The following is a 12,826-nucleotide window of genomic DNA, read 5'->3' as shown; positions in this document are numbered from 1 at the left end:
AAATTATTTGGTGTAAGTTGTTTTGATCTATTGTCATTTTTTAAAAAATGAAAAAAACCCAAAGGTATTTAAATCGATTTCGTACATCATCTTTTGAATAATAGATCCAAAGAAAATGTGTATGTTTATGTAATTTAAATTGTACTGTTTTATTAGAAACAAATACAAAATCCTATAGAATATAGAAATTCTGTTTTAACGAAAAACGTACATATTAGAGGTGAGTTTGTCAGTAATTCTTCATTTGCTTATAAGAGAACATCGCATGCAATACTTTTACGGGCGTTTCTTCTGCGAAAGTTATCACAAATTTATGTCTCATAACGAAATTTTGTATTGCATTTGATAATTTGTTTTAAAACAAAAATGTAATCTAATAATTTGCGACAATAATCCCAAGAGATCATGAAATTGCGTAGCGATGTTTGCAGCACTGACAATCATAGAACAGACATCGAGTTAGATTTAGACAAAGTAGCCTACAAAAGTACATTAACGCGTTCTTTTAATGAAATAAGGAAAATAAAATTTTAGTCTAAAATATATATTTATAATTTTATATAACAAATTCCCTTAATACATATAGAAAATACGGTATATATTATATTAACACTTGTTATGTTTTTCATAGTTAAGAAATCAGCATTATCTCTCGAATGATGACCATCAGCTAATAACAGCATTCCCAACCTAAAGTGAATTAGTGCATAAATGTGGACTATTGGGGTTCTTGTCTCAATTTACTGGCACACAATCTGGAACCTAGTTTGGGGGTGACATAAATATGGATGGGGTCACATAAATATATATGTGAATGGGGCAAGATCCGTGATCTCCTGCGGATCCACTTGACATTAGTGCTTCAGACCGAAGTTCAGTTAATAAGGACCGGTGTTTTATGTTTTTTCACATTAAGAGTACGTATTGTATTTTGAGATGGTGCAATGTTCTATGAACGTCTGATTGCCGGGTAGTGTTCTGCACGGTTAACACGTACAGCACCGAGCACAGCAGAGGACGGTGTGTGAGGCTGATCTCTTAGTTCTTATCATAGAGGCAGTTGTTGTAATCCTGCGATCGATGAGGCCCCGTGTCCCTGCGCTGTGGGTGGTTAACGTTTAGCAGGGGACCCTGATGTGAAAGCGGCACCTGTGACATGCGGGTTAAAGATTGGCCGGATTGCGTGAGAAGTCTGTGGAGTTTGGCTGAAGTTCCAGCAGCGCCTGGAGAGGAGTCTGAATGGGGGATTCTTTGGAGTAGGAGGGGGGAGGGAGAACCTAAGAAGGAGAGAAGTAGTTGGGGGTGGTCTTGGGAAGAAAAGTATATGTGTGTATGGGGGAGGAGAAGCCTTAAGGGAATGAATACAAGACTTCGCTTCTACTAACACGGGAGCAGAGGAAGTTATTGATGGGTGTGCGTGAGAGAGCATTGCGTGACTGCACTAGATAGGTAACATGTACTTTGGCAACTGCCACGGAACAGGGAATGCAAGCGATCCACCCCCAGCAAAGGACACCAGGGGACAGGCCTGACAATGACAAAGGAGCAAGGGGCTTTCTATCTAACATCAAAATATATACATCAATCTACCATCAATCATCTAATTACCTATCTATCTATTTAGATATATATCTATCCATCTTTCTATCATCAATCATCTAAATCTTTATCTATCTATCATCTAAATATCTGCCTTTTTTGAGGGTGAAATCGTACATTTCAAAATATAGCAATAAGGGAGAAAAATGCTCAATAAAAACATATTAATAAATATAAATATAGGCTAGCACAAGCTTATGTGGTGTAATACAGAGATACAAAGTATAATAAAATACATAATTATACGTTAAGTAATACGCGGGATAAACAAACGCATATTTCATTTAATAATATAGAATATACAATAACACACGATCAACTATCATATGCTCACATGACGTAATACAGAGATAAACATGCACATGATAAAATCCAATAACAGAACACCAACACACCTTACCTGTGTAATAAAGGGCATATAATAAAACACACTTCTAAGAAATACACACAGACATACATTTAATGTAAACCCAAGAAAAAGAGGGCAAAGATTGCATAGGAGATAATAAAATGCTTGGTGACCCGATTAATAGATCAGTTATAAATATCAATGTATACTTGTATTACGTATTTAACAATGGTAAAAAATGTAAGAGAATATATATATATATATATATATATATATATATATATATATATATATATACACACACATATGTAACTGCTGGCAGTTACACACAATATATTTATAACCTGCTGGTAATGTATGTGTATATGTTACCTGCTGATCGCGTTTTTATCAATATTATTGGGGTAACACTTGTAACATATCCCACCATTTGTATCCCATTCATATTAATATGCTGCACAAACACAGCATCTAAATATATGATGGCACTGATGCCTGTACTATAAGGTTCCAAAACCTAACCTGATATTGACTAGTGTAAAAATAACATTAATTATCCTGATAGATATTTGATTCTGTGAATTTACACCTATTGCATACTTTTATATTGTATGCTATCAGAATCAGTTATTTTTTTTATTATATTTTAAGTAATACACACACCTCCATAAAGCACACACATATATCCACTAATAAATATCTATCTATCTGTATATTAGAGCTGCAGAATCTGCAGGTGCAAAGTATATAATATATATGTGTGTGTTTCATATAAATCTATACATTACATTGTAATAGCAATACAGGACCCAAGGGCTGCGTCTCTTTAGTGCATTGGAAAAGTCTGCTGGGGTGGGGGAGGGGATGGGTTGCCTCCAGGTGCTGGCAATGGGAGAGGGGAGAGGTCAATGTGTTCGGGACATTGCGTGACAAGGGGACTGGGAGATGGTTTAACTCTCAGGACAAAACTTGCCAAACTTTCCTGGGTCAGTCACGCAATGGGAGGATTTAAAGAGATAGTGCAGCACTGGACTGCACAGCACTTTCTGCAGCTTCTTAACTGTTTAAGGTAGCCTGGTATTTGGGGTTATGCAGAATTCTGCTGACTTCTACTGGATTGCCTGTACCAGTACAATATACACATATAAAACATATATTAAAAATGCAAGTTAAAGTAGAAATATTCATGGTTTAAATAAAATAAACACACAGAAGATAGAAGGAAAGATAGAAGTTAGTTATGAGTACTGCAAAGATTATATATATATATATATATATATATATGTATATAAACACGCATGTTACAAAATGCCTATGTAATGCTCTCCTTGCTGATCTGTTTACTTGTTGCACAGTGCTGCGTAATATGATGGTGCTATATAAATCAATAAATAATAACAATGGTCTTATTTTCATCGGCCGCTTTGACAATTGCAGTGGATGCTGTGGATATGTTGTGGGGTCCTGCAGAGTCAGCAAATACATTTTTCCTGAGCCTAACCCCCTAGGGTATACAGTCCATATGCATCCTCCTGACCTGAGGTTTCTCTTCAGAACATTTTTTGAAAGAACCTAGTCAGCACCGCATTTTAAAGACAAACAGCATGGAGTGAGTTTAGAAAGCAGAGTGCTCCATAGTGTGCATGAGCAGGTTACTTACGCATACACACACTCAGGGGCGTACCTAGAGTATTTGGCACCTGGGGCGGATCCTGTATGTGGCACCCCCCCACACAAACACTTTAAAACTGCATAGCCTCTATCGTTATATACTGGCGTAGACATTGAAGGTGGTACAGCATTACTGTTATCATTATATATTGAGGCAGACATTGACAGTGGTACAGCATAACACCTACCACTATATACTGAGGCAGACATTGACGGTGGTACAGCATTACACCTATCACTATATACTGAGGCAGACATTGATGGTGGTACAGCGTAATCCCTATCACTATACATTGAGTATGTAGGAGGTGAGAGTAGGTGAGAGTAGGTTCTCACCCTATTGAGAGTGTGCCTTGACCTGGCGGGTGAGCTTAATTATGCTTTGGCCAATTCATATAACCAAAACCTCTCATTTATATTATGTTTATATATTTGTTGCCAACTTTATTAGGGTGAGAAGCGCAGACAGTATTTTGTTTTTTGTATAGATTGTACAGCCAACACACTGTATTTGCAGCATGCTCACACTGTTTGGTAGGCCTCATATTATACATTTGTATTATTTGAGCCTGAGACTAGCTTAGCGCACCGACATTTTTTCTTTTTCCTGTTCACTATACATTGAGCCAGATATTGATAATAGTGCAGCATAACTCCTATCACTATATACTAAGCCAAACATTGATGTGGTGTAAGCCTACCACTTCATTGTCTGGCTTAGGGATGCACCGAAACTTCTGGACTGAAACCGAAAATGCAGCATTTACCTGTCTGAAACCGAATATGACCCCCCACCATAAAAAAAAATCTCACACTTTTATTTACAGTAAAACCGGAAAAAAAAGGACAAAAAAATTCATTAACAATATTAATATATATATGATTGTTAACATCAATCACACTCCTATCATGCCCAGGCATACCCAGATTCCAGCATGTACTAGCTGACTTGGCATGATAGGAGTATGATTGCTGTTAGCATCTATATACATCTATCATATACACAAACACTTTAACAGTCACTCACTAATTCACACTTTCATTCACATAATTAATTAACACAATCATTTATTCTCTCACCCATTCACACAAATTTATACATTCATTAATGCATTCTCACAAACTCATTAATTATCTCCCTCATTCAGACAATTCATCCACACATTCACTCATTCTCACTATCTGCCTTTCCCCCTTTTCTACCCCCTTCTCACTATCTACCCCCTCCCTCCCCACTATCTACCCCCCTCTCCCTCCCTCCCCACTATCTACCCCCCTCTCCACTATCTACCCCCTCTCCCTCCCTCTCCACTATTTACCCCCCTCTCCCTCCCTCCCCACTATCTACTCTCCTCTCCCCACTATCTGCTCCTCTCCCTCCCTCCCCACTATCTACCCTCTCCCCCTTTGTAGTTAAAGGTTTTGGACTTACCATTAAGAAGTCCTGCGGTGGGAGCACGACGCCTCAGTCTTCCTGCTCTGCCGCTCCTTCCTGCTCTGCCGCTGCGCTGCTTCACTGCTGAGCGCCGAAATATGACGTCATATTTCGGCGCTCAGCATGAGATGCCAGCACCGCGACGGAGTTATAAGCCTTGCGAAGGAGACTGAGGGGCGCCGAGCGGTTGCTAGGCACCCCTCTGTCTCCTCCGCATAAAAAAATAAATAAAAAAATGACAACGCTGCCGGGGATCCAGGCAATCAGGGACATGTGGTCACCCTAGCCCGTGGCACCCCCCTGATGAGCGACACCTGGGGCGGACCGCCCTCCCCGCCCCACGCTAGGTACGCTACTGCACACACTACCCCCTTTCCTACCTTTGTTGTCCACCGGGTGGTGAGAGCGTTTGGGCTCCCTCGCAGTCCTCACATGCTGTCTCTGTCTGAGCGCCGGGAAATGTCTTATGCCGGCGCTCAGACTCAGCATGCTGGCACTAAGGAACTGCAGCTCTCCCTCCCAGCGGTATGCAGGACCCAGGGAGGAGAAGCCCCCTGAAATGCGGAGGTTGCAGGGGCCTCTGTTGTACCAGTGAAGGGCAGAGTCAGTAAAGTTTAATGTCTCTGCCACGCTCAACATAGAAGAATGCCTTTTAAAGCAAAAAACAAGCCCCTGGGTGACACAGAAGAGGCAGCCCTGTGGTAGCTGCCCTTCTGCATCACGGTCTGACTATTCTTGCCACTGATTGGCTGGTTGAAGGGTAGGGCTATTCTCGTACATGGGCATGGATAGCCCCAAACACCTTAAATTGCATGTGGGGGAATGTAGTGGGCACGCCTAGGCGCTGCTCCAGCCACCCAGAGATTTAGTGCCCTGACCCAGAAAACCGATGATTCACACAGAATCTCCGGGCAAAACCCAGAGACTTCCCAGGTATGGTTATGAATACAGTTATTCATGAATAATATTCCCATGCAAACCTTTAAAAGTGGTCTTATCACCATAGCAACAAGCTAAAAAGCCTAGGAAGTATGGCTGTTCTATCAGTTGCTATGGTAAGAAGACCTTATATAACACTTTTAAGCAGTTTTGTAACATGCACTTAATGTTAATGCTTGTTTAAATTAAGCAGCAGTGCTGCCATAAATGAAATAAAGTAAAAGTTGGAAAGTGATTTGAATTGATTGCACTAGAATTGGATGGCATACATTTAGTGTCATATATGTAACTTTCCATTAGCTGTTGCGATATTAAGACTACTTTTGGAATGTGCATCTCTAAGGTATATAAAACAAAATGTTTATACTGGCACGGTTATAAAAGCGAATGATGGAAGGAAATTCACAGTCCAATATGCAGTCCAATGCTTGGCAACTTTGAGCAAATGGGCAAGAATATCAATATGGCAGGACAATATGGCCCCTAATATCCAGATAGGGGCAACTACACCTCTTCTATATCATAAGTGTGAAATGCAGATACAAAAACATTTACACGGATTAAAATCATTTTTAATAGAGTAAAATTCTTACACCCAGTGTCACAATCCCTCCACAATACAAATTGCTTCTGGCCGCTAGATACAATTGTAAATTAATAAGTGACAGGTGTGTGTGTTAACCTGTCTGGTACCCAAATAGTTAAAATGTCTATCAGGTACCAAACACAGAAGGGACAGCTCAGAGGTGTGTGCTGTTTACAGGCAATAAGCTTAAACAATATCCTGTTGACAAATGTACAATTATCCACTTTGCACACACTCGCAAACATTTTAAATGACACTGCAGCATGCAATGTGATAGTAGCGGTGACACAACTTTCTGCTTGACACGCAAAGGAGCTTATCATTTGTACAAGGGCCAACGTGCTGACATCTAATTCCTGTGAAGGAACTGGCAATCCAGTCTGACCTAAATTGAAATTGAAAGTGAGCTCCCTATAATTTATCTTCTTAAGCGGATGGGCAATATTTATTATCATAATTACTGTTATTATTTTTTTATTTATAGAGTGCATATAATGCATTTTAAAGACACAGTGAGAAAAGGTATGTGAAACCACACCCAAGAAAGCTTTACAAGGTATGTACGAATACCTACAGAAGGGGCTCATATACGAAGTAAAATGGGTCTCTTTTCTGGATTTCAAGTATCATTCAAATTGTTATAGATAGCTCCTCATTCATTCACTTGTGCATGCACTGGTCTCTCTTTCACACAGAGCAAAAGGGAGAGACACCTAGGTCAGAAGAACACAAGAAGTTAGTTGAAATAGCATTCTGTTCTCCAAAAATACGATTGCAAGCGTTTCAGGGTAGATGTGGATAAATGAACCCTGGAGTCACATTTTTTTGTTTGCTATCTGCCATTTTATGTGTCTTCCTGCAGATACTAGCCTAGGACCCCTTTTATCATTAAAGATTCCCTTTCGCATGACCAGATATATACTTTAGGTCTGGACACAAGCTTTCAGACCAAGTAATAGTACATTTGTCAGCCTACAACACAGAAAGTTACTTGGATCTGTAGTTCAGTAGCAAATGAGAATCCTTGTTTGAGTTTCCCTGATCTAGCAAGAAGCTCTTGACAGTAACTGTAGGACAGATGTCCTCCTTAAGCCTTACTTTTGAGCCAATATTTTTCATGCATAGACAGACATATTGCTTAGCTACTTGGCTTGGTGTAATTTTCAGTCTTTTCTAGTGCAGGGAAAACAGGGAAAAATCCCCTTGGTGCATTTCTTAACAGTGCCCATCTATCACTGATGCACCACACTTCCTTGCTCATCATACTATGATCTATCCAGATAGTGGGGGCCATGTAGGTGGTGGGGCCTAGGCAAATCCCCAGTTTGCAAACAAAGCCCAGTACTGTCATTATGTTGAATAGTTTGCCTTAAACTGTGTTTCAATGAACAGCTTAACTTAAACTGAATAAAAGAGATGTAGGTCTCCCTAACTAAAGCGTAAAATGTCACCTTAATGTAACTATAGTAAAACCCTGAAAACTATCCTTGATTCCCAAGAGGAAAAAAAAATGTGCCCGACCTCCAGCACTCAACGGATTAAGCATGAAACAAAGAGAAATGTATTACATTTGAAGTGACACTGAACTGATACAATGTTTGACAGTATATCCTAAGTGAACAGTTATTTTCATCATTCTTTCTTTCACTTTCATTAAAATCCCCCACATTTAGCACTGCACAACTTGAAAAAGTGCTCCATACAGTTGCCTTATTTGATCTTATAGATGATGTGGCCTTGGAAGCTCATTTAAAAGAATCTTGGTTTAATTAGCTGTTTGACCTTATGCTGGTTCTTTAGTTCCCAGCCTACCCCGTGAAAAGAATGAATCATATATGTATATATGCAGGTCTCAATATCAAGGTTTCCCACTAACTTGTGGGACTTTTTTACTCAATGTCCTTTAATATTACTGCTTACATCTGTTTCAAATAAATCATGAGTATATATTCCTTTCAAACTCAACAGTCATTACTCGTATTTTTGCTAGTTGGTCTGCTACAGATTTTCTCCAGTGGTGCCTGGCCTTCTAGGATCTGTTCTTGATTAACTCACCCACACTGCCAATCTGCTTACTTGTCCTATTCTTTGCTTTGCTTCCAGAGTCTAGATAGAAGTGTAAATGTAGTCAGTGAGTACCTGACTACTGGTGTGCAACAAGTTAGGACACATGTTTAATAATAGCTAGTCTTAAATCTTTTTCAAACAACATGTACTCTCAGGGACAGGGGCGTAACTAGAAACCACGGACCCCCCAACTTCAACAGCTAGTCGGTGCCATCATTGCCCCTTGCCCCCGCTTCCAACATACAACATATGTAAACACACAAATGCTCACACACACTATATATATATACACACACACACAGAAACATATTTACATACATGCAGGCCCGGACTGGGACAAAAAATAGGCCGGGCATTTAAGACTGAGCAGCCCATTTTTATTTATTTATTAATTGTTAAAGCCCACCCTTCATGTACCATCTTTGCATTTCCCCAAATCACTTAAACATTCATGATAGACACAAACACTTACTCACTCATTCACACAAATCATTAACACATATTCATTAATGCAGTCTCACAAATCATTCAAGCAATTCATCCACACATGAATTCATTAATTCTCATACGCATTCACACAATTCATCCACACATTTATTAATTCATTCTCATATGCATTCACACTACCCCCTCTCCCCATTCCCTTCTTATCTGCCCCTTCTAACTATGTTCCCCCTTATCACTATGTACCCCCTTCCCCATTTCTCAATATGTACCCCCTCTCATTATCTATCCCCTCTCCCCCCTCTGCCCCTTCTCACTGCACCCTCTTCCCTTACCCTACTTACCTTGTTGCCGGAGTAAGCAGCAACTGCGACCGAGCCCGCCACTCTAGGGGGCCGAGCAGCCCCCACCAGGGCCGGCCTTAGGGGTGCGCGGTCGCACAGGGCTTAAATTAAAACATCAGGGTTTTGGGTTTTTTTTACTTTATTTAACATCCTCCATGTTAAATAAAGTTAAACAAACTTTATTTAACATGAAGGATGTTAAATAAAGTAAACAACCCCCCCCCCCCAATGTGCCCGATGGCCAGTCCGGGCCTGCATACATGCAAATCAGTCTTCCTGCACATCAGCTGAGAGCAATTATTATTATTTATTGTTTTTTTTATATAGCGCCGTCAAATTCCATAGCGCTGTACAATGGGTAGATGGGACATAACAAGTAGTATATAACATAACAAATTGACTAATAGAGACAATAGGTGAGGAGGACCCTGCTCAAACAAGCTTACAATCTAGAGGATCAACGATGGACACAGGACATCAATGAGTGCCCATTAGTGACTTACACCAGAGAACACATGAAAATTCTAGTTTTGAGAAGGGGAAGACCAGCCAAGCATGGGGAGACACAACCGCATAGGTAGATAGGTAGATGTGTCATCCGTGTCCATCCTTATTTGTGTGGTTCACATAGATCTGTAAATTCTGTAGAGTTTTCTTGTTACTGTAACATCTGATGAAAATCTCTATAAAATGATAGATCATGATAGAAACAGTTGCTTTTATATTAAATTTAAAAAGTAGATTAGCTATGTGGCCTGCAAACATACCTAATAAAACCTTAACTACCTAAATTGACCTGCCTGTTATTATAAGTGGCCTAGAAAGACATTTTATTCTTGTAATTAACCATATTATTATCACAGAGTGCAGTCCATATTCATTTTGTTTGCTTTTATTATATTCTGTTGACCTCAGCTTTTCGTGCTGTACCTTTATGTCCAAGGCATTGTGTCTTTGTATATTATAAATTAATCAATGTACCCAATAAACAGAGACATGCATGGTATTTCTAGGGAAAAAAAAAAGTATCACACCAAGTTACTAGTACGGTCGGGGGCAAAGCGAATTTTAGACTGCTTCATACAGTAACACAGGAAAAGATACAAATCTCATAATAAGTAAAATAAATACATTTAGGGATTGAAAATGTTACTGATCTCAGGTTCTGTGCATGTCACGATATACCTAGAAATCCTACAATGTGATGCTTGGTGGGCTGTGGGAGCCTAGGGCATCTCTGATGATTGAACTAACAAGTTAAGGAGTTACACACCCTGCTATATTGAATATTGTGGTTTCTTTGTTAGTGAAATATACTTTTGTTTCTTTTTGGAAGCAACTCAAAGACATTGGTTTCTTGCAATAAGATAAATAAAATGTTATTTGTTTTGCAACAGCCTTGTCCTGTCCTGCTGCAAAAGTACCCTGATGCAGCATAAAATACCATAGGGCCCAAAACTGAACTACATTCTGAATGAGCCATAACTAAAGCTTCATATGGAGGTTCTTAACACCTGGGTGCAGCGCAACTAATACATAATAATCCATGACAAGCACGCACTCATGAGACTTGTAATAGTAGAAAATCAGATAATTTATTCAGTTCAGACAGATGATGATGTCCTCAGATGATCCATAAAATACTGTTGTTGTGAGCTCTTAGACATTTTGTCTTGTCTCTGTGGCTGATATATTTTCAGTAAACATTGTTTCATGAGTTCAAACAAACAACACTTGGAAAAAGAGGAAGATAGGCAAGCGGCTATAAGTGAGTGACCACAATACATCAGTACCAGGAGCACAACCAGCACCCCAGAAAAGAATACTTTTCTCCATTTTTTTTTTGCTGTTGGATCTAAACAGCATTTTTTCATACTCTCTGAAATTTGGGTCCCAATAGGTTGAGGTGTCCCCGGTAAAGCAAGTTCTATATTGACAATTGTAATGTTGTTGGTAATTTTGTATTCTCTGTTTACATAATAGTACTAAGGAATCTACTGGCACGAATAAAAAGTTATATATATATATATACACACAATCTCTAAATCAGCGCACACACATCAAATAGATTATAAACGCTCATGACTGTAGTTAAAACTACTTAAAAACACCTTTCTAAGATGACAAAATTGGAGTTTTAGTCACATTATATGGCCATATTATGCTAAGCCCACCACTACGCCAAAGTACTCCAATGTAGGTGGGTCCTAACGCTAAATACTGTTGCTTATATGGAGCTAAATCTTTGCAAGTACATTGCTTACCAGGAGCCAAAAGGCCTTACTAAAGACAGACACTCCTGCAATTTATAGGTTTCCAAGGACCTCACAAATGGAGCACCTGTGGTGGGGAGGGGTGATGAACCAAAATACAAGAGCTTCAAATACAAACAAATACAAAAAGGAAGCACTCACCTGAACTAGCATTAATTAAAAGGGGGTGCTGCTGAAGACCAAAATCTTGAAGATTTTGGTCTTCAGCAGCACCCCCTTATAATTAATGCTAGTTCAGGTGAGTGCTTCCTTTTTGTATTTGTATATATATATATATATATATATATATTTTTAATATATAATGCATGCTTCTAACCATAGGGTAACTTTACATTCTTTTACGTGACTGCTAATAAGCTTCACCTCCACAGGCTGGTTGGCCCTGTTAGAAGAATTAGGACTGGCCTGGGGACAATTGCTCCTAGCTACTCAATAATAATAATAATCCCACTAAATTATTTCTGCATCCAATGGTGGGTTAATTTAGTTGGATTATTATTATTATCCTCTCTTTGTAGTATAATGGAGGATTTTGCGGATGTATAAGAATGTTTATATCTTAAAGCATCATACAATGCTAGACTACATATTTGTTTTAATCAAGCTGCAAATGCTAGTTATGAAAACTTAGAGTGAGCTGGGATCAGGTTTGGGGTTTTGCAGATGTGCTTCCTTTATTATGTTTTATTGTGTTATAAAACATATCAACTAAATGCTAGATGGACAATTAACTGCAAAACTGTCTACCTGCCATTCCAAACTGACTCTCTCAGCGGTACAGGGAGAATGGCACCCTGCCCCCATCCCAGGCAAATGAGACACAGTCACGCAAGGACTCCATTAACAAGGCTCTTAATTACGGCACATCCCCCACTGTGTTATTAACCTTAAACCTGGAGATCACTCACTGCTGGCAGCTGACTGAGGAGTGAAAGTCAAGAAGGTGGGGGAAGGGCTTTGAGTTTAGGCTCAGGCCAATGTTTACGGTGGTGGTAGCCACCTTCCTATAGACTGTTTAACCACAGCACAAACCAAACATTCATCATGTTACAAAACAGAAATAAAGATAACATCTATGCTTCATTCACCCAGTACTCCATTCCTCTGTCTGACCTTACT

Source organism: Sceloporus occidentalis, unplaced genomic scaffold (assembly GCF_023333645.1).
Source record: "Sceloporus occidentalis isolate IW3139 unplaced genomic scaffold, rSceOcc1.0.p SCAF_37, whole genome shotgun sequence".
NCBI lineage: Eukaryota > Metazoa > Chordata > Lepidosauria > Squamata > Phrynosomatidae > Sceloporus > Sceloporus occidentalis.
Note: the sequence above shows the minus strand (reverse complement) of the source record.